General features: G+C 36.7%; 1 protein-coding gene across 1 annotated transcript in view; it reads right to left on the bottom strand.

Moving 5' to 3' along the window:
• The window catches only part of LOC106874465 (uncharacterized), a 36207-nt gene extending 31612 nt beyond the window's left edge, over nucleotides 1-4595 (bottom strand). The window contains exon 1 of the mRNA XM_014922203.2: nucleotides 4319-4595. The gene's annotated coding sequence lies outside the window, so the exon portion shown is untranslated. The remainder of the gene's footprint in view (nucleotides 1-4318) is intronic.
• Nucleotides 4596-5008: the final 413 nt, after the last annotated feature.

The following is a 5008-nucleotide window of genomic DNA, read 5'->3' as shown; positions in this document are numbered from 1 at the left end:
ATATATATATATATATATATATATATATATATATATATATATACATACATACATATATATATATACATATGTGTGTGTGTGTGTGTATTTACACATATGCGTATGTATGTGTGTATGCAAATATGTACATATGTGTATATACATATATCAATTCACACATACATACATGTGCATGTGTGTAAACACTTGCTCAAGGTGCTACATGGTGGGTTCACTTCACATGAGTGTAGAATGAACTTAGTAACCACAAATACTGAATAATTGTAATTCAATAAAATACAATTAATTGTTCTAACAGAGATGACATGGACTCTGCATGCTGCAGTGCAAGTAACCCAGAACAGTTTGGCCATTAAAAGCCCTCTATGATATCAAAGAAACTTACATCTATTAGCTCATCTTCCTCATCCACCTGATAAGAAAAGGAACATACATAAAAATTTTGACTTTAGTCCACATGAAGTTTTTTGTCCTTTATGGAACAGTAATCTCAGTTCAACCTGTCCTTAATATTTTCTCAAATCTATATTGACTACCTGTCAACTAAATAATGTGTTATAAATAGGGCCACTCAACTAATTGGAATTCAATCACAAAGGGATACACCCTAGCCTCTAGCTCACAGGTGTTCTGTTCCTTCTTCATATTGCTACTATAATGGTTTCACATTTTGGTGCAAGACCAGCAAGTATGAGAGGAGGGGTTTAGTTGATACTATCAGCTCCCGTGTGACCCTGGTACCTATCTTATTGATCCCAGGGAGATTAAAGGCAAAGTTGACCCCAATAGAATTGGAACTCAGATTGTAGTAAGTCAGCAGAAATACCACAAAGCATTTTGTCCAATGCACCAACAATTCGGTAGTGGCTGGTCATGTACTTCCACCACTTAGACAGGCCCAACTCACTCATCTCTCCACCTCCCATCACTTTCGTTGTATCTGTCCCCACCCACCTGTTCCTGGCCTTGCACTAACCACCATACATAGACCTTCCTCTCCAGTCTTTATCCCACTGGAATCTCCTCCCCACCCATGTCTTTTCTACAAGGCTGACCTGCAACAGTTCAAATGAAACATCAATAGCATCAAGCTCACTAGTTTAGAGGGCTCCTTCATGAAAAACACAGTCTTATTGCATGTGGTAAAAACTTACAGATGGTCATTAGTTAGAACACTTAAGAGTACTGAAAGCCCAACTGGTAATGTCTTTTCTGGTTAATGAGCTAATGATAGCACCTCTGTAGAGCCTCTTGATCAGCACTGCCCTTTCCTCTAGACGCAGTACATAAAAACAGTCATGGAAATAAGGATAATTTACCACAGTAAATTGATGCATGTTGGCAGTAAAATCCACAGCCAGTTTACAAAGAACATTGTAATGAATGCAGATATGGCTGTGTAGTGGTTAATGAGATTGTTTTGCTGTTGTGGTTCCCAGTAATCCTACTGAACAGCACTTTGGGAAAGAGACTTCTACAAAAGCTTCGCGTTGACCAAAATATTGTGGCTGACATTCAATAAGCAAAAATTGTTTGGAAGACTGTCAGAGGGACTGATCCTGTTCCTGGGTGATAGATTTAATCCTTGCCCAAATTAACACCATCTCCACCACATGGCTCTTGAGTATCTATAGTAGTGTTCACCCTGTTACAAGCATGGAGACCAGTCTCCAATTAGAAGACAACTTTCACTCTTCTTCTTAGCAGTCTGAAAAACACTAGTAAGGGTCAAAGGCTCTACTTCCAGGTGAATCAGCATAAATCAAAGAACAACAGGAATATCTAGAGGCTTTGCAAGAAAGACATGCTGATATTGGTTTCACATTTTGGCACAAAGCCAGCAATTTCAGGAGAGGGGATAAGTTGATTACATTGATCCCAGTACTCAACTGATACTAATTTTATCAACCCTGAAAGGATGAAAGGCAAAGTCAATCTCAGCAGAATTTCAACTCAAAATGTGAAGATGGATGAAATGCTGCTAAGCATTTCCCCAGTGATGCAAACAGTAGATTTCCTATGGGCTTGTAGAAATTTTTCAAACGACTCTATAATGAGGGAGAGGCTGATACTGAGCAATAGTAAGTTGAAACCTAACAGCTTAGAAATGGGTGCCATTGTTCAGTGTTGACTAAGTATTTGCATCTTGCCAGCCTGGGCAAGGTGTTTAGTGAAAGATTGGCAGTTAGTCATGTATGCAAGTCTATCCTCCCTCTCTACGCCACCAGTGTTATTCAAAGGAAAGGCCACCACTTTAGTTCTGACACAGCATAGTATCAGTATTATCATAGGCGTTACTGTTAGAATACAAATAGCTGGAAGCTACAAAACAAGGGAAGCCATCCATCCTAACAGTTTGGCTAACCCATTACCCTTACTGGTATTTTTTTTAATCAACCCTGAAAGAATGAAAGGCTAAGAATCGTCAAAGCTTGCATCCCAACCACATGGTTCCAGGTTCAATTTCACTGTGTGGCACCTTGGGCAAGTGTCTTCAACTATAGCCTCAAGCTTTGTGAGTGGATTTCGTAGACGGAAACTAAAAAATGTTTATCGTATATACACATATATATCTATAATATGTGTGTATTTTCGTGTCTGTGTTTGTCCCCCACCACTGCTTGACAAGTAGCGTTGTTGTCTTTAGCAGTTCGGCAAAAAGGGCCGATAGAACAAGTACCAGGCTTTAAAACAAAAACAAAGTACTAGGGTTGACTTATTCAACTAAAGAATTCTTCAAGGCGGTGCACCAGCATGAAACAAGTAAAAGAAAAGATAAAGTGACTGGAGACGTTAATGTCTCTTAATCCGTTAAGAGCAGATTTACAAAGATCACTAGAAGTACCAACCTTACGAATAAGAGATGCAATATGAATCTTTATTTAAAAGACATGGAATATCATACAAATGCAAGAAATAAAATAATTAGGTTTATAACAATAATTATTTTAATCCCCACCCCCCAAAAAATTCTTAAACGGTGACAGGTTTGGTTCGTATTCTATTATAATTTCATCCATATGTACGAATCTTTATAGGATTATTAAATCAACTCCAGTACTTCGCTGATATTTTATTATAGCAAACCTGAAGATTTGAACTCAGAACATAAAGGTTCGGAACTAAAATAATACCACAAACAATTCTTTTTTATTTTTCATCTGACGCTATAGCGACTCCACAGCCAGAAGGAACGATAAAGGTTTTGTGGGGGATCAGATAAACAGTGGAAACAATGAGGCTTTCTGAAGTTGTTCCATAACGATTAACAAACAGTAATATATGTTTTACCCGTTTCTAAGCAAGTGTTATTAAATGAGGAAATAACATTTGACATGTGTCATCACAACACTCTCTCACAAATAAATATACAGCGCGCGCGCAAACACATATTAGAAAACGTAAAGCAAAATACAAACAAATGCATGTGAAATGACATACAAATACAGTTAAGTGCCAGGTGTTTATAATCTGCATGTATGAGTGCAAATAAATACACATGCATATGCAAACATACATATATATGTGTGTGTGTGTGTGTGTGTGTGTGTGTGTATATATATATATATATATATATATATATAAGGAAGACAGAAATAATATATATATATATATACAACCCACATATATATATAGCTATCTTAAACAAAAAAAAAGATGCCCCAGCATCGCCGCAGCGGATAAAAGAATATATATATATATACATGTATAAAGATAGATAGATAGATAGATATAGGGAGGGAGAGAGAGAGAGATTTATACATACACATCAATAAAAACAGGCGTACACAACACAAATATATGTATGTTGGTGGTTATGTTATAACGCGTATTGTATTTCATTCCATACATAATTTAACAAACCTGACCCGCCATCTCTGGAGACTACCATAGAATGTTGTTCTGTGAAGCATGATGGTTGTTTGGGTAAGATACGAAAGAGATGTTTGCAGTCCTCACTCGCATGAAATTAATGCTCATAGAAAGTTAAGGCAACCAAAGGATTTGATGAAGTTCGATCTGTTAGATATGGCAAACAAGTAACCTCAAAATCACACTGAATCATCATTAAATAACGGTGTATGTATGTATGTGTGTGTGTGTTTGTAATATGCATCTAGAACAACATTATCTTCCACTTGATCTTAGGATTATGAGATGATCGAGGCTGGAATGGCTTTGATAATAGGTCTGCTCAATCAGAGAAAACCTGGGGTTAAACAACAACAAAAAACGAGACGACAGATACACCATTTACATTAGGAAATGCATTCTTGGCAAGAGAGCGAGATACAGGTTAGAAGGAATTTAATCATACCTCGAAGTCTCAACTAGGAAGAACTACGCTTGGAAACTCGTCAACAACCGTGTGTATGCTGTATGAGGTATTTGTGTAAATACCACTGGTTTACTTGTCTGGCTTACTGGCTTATATCTGTACAATCCACTGATTTGAAATATAGAGATATGTGTGCATATACATATATATATATGATATATATATTTATGTATTACATATATATATACACACATACATAATAAGATCGACAAGTTGACAGCACACGGTGTACGGAACAGCGAATCAGTTCGATGGTCACCCCTACCGGCTGTTTATTGTGCTATGAAATCTACCAACTTACTACTCTTCGACCAGTTTACACGCGGCCATCAAACGAATGCTGTGAGGAAAACTCGCAATATATTTTTGCATCAAAGAACCAACTATCTTGAAAACGTGTGTATGTGTGTGTGTAAGAGAGAGAGAGATAGAAAGAGAGGTAAATTATTAGCGATTAAATAAATATTTAAAAATACCTAAATGAATTTATTCACGCTTTTTGGTAGGCAAAAGTGTAGTAAGTGTAAAAAAATGTGTATTAAACGAATATGAAAACAAAAATTTGCGCTAACGAACTGAAAGGTGGGGAGAGGGCTTTCGGAAAATTCACAAGATCCGATTTTTCCCCTCGTAACTTTTAGGAAAATGGATATCTTTTAATAAAATTTT

The sequence above is a fragment of the Octopus bimaculoides genome, chromosome 14, assembly GCF_001194135.2.
Source record: "Octopus bimaculoides isolate UCB-OBI-ISO-001 chromosome 14, ASM119413v2, whole genome shotgun sequence".
Taxonomy (NCBI): Eukaryota; Metazoa; Mollusca; class Cephalopoda; order Octopoda; family Octopodidae; genus Octopus; species Octopus bimaculoides.
This window is presented reverse-complemented; position numbering and strand designations above follow the sequence as displayed.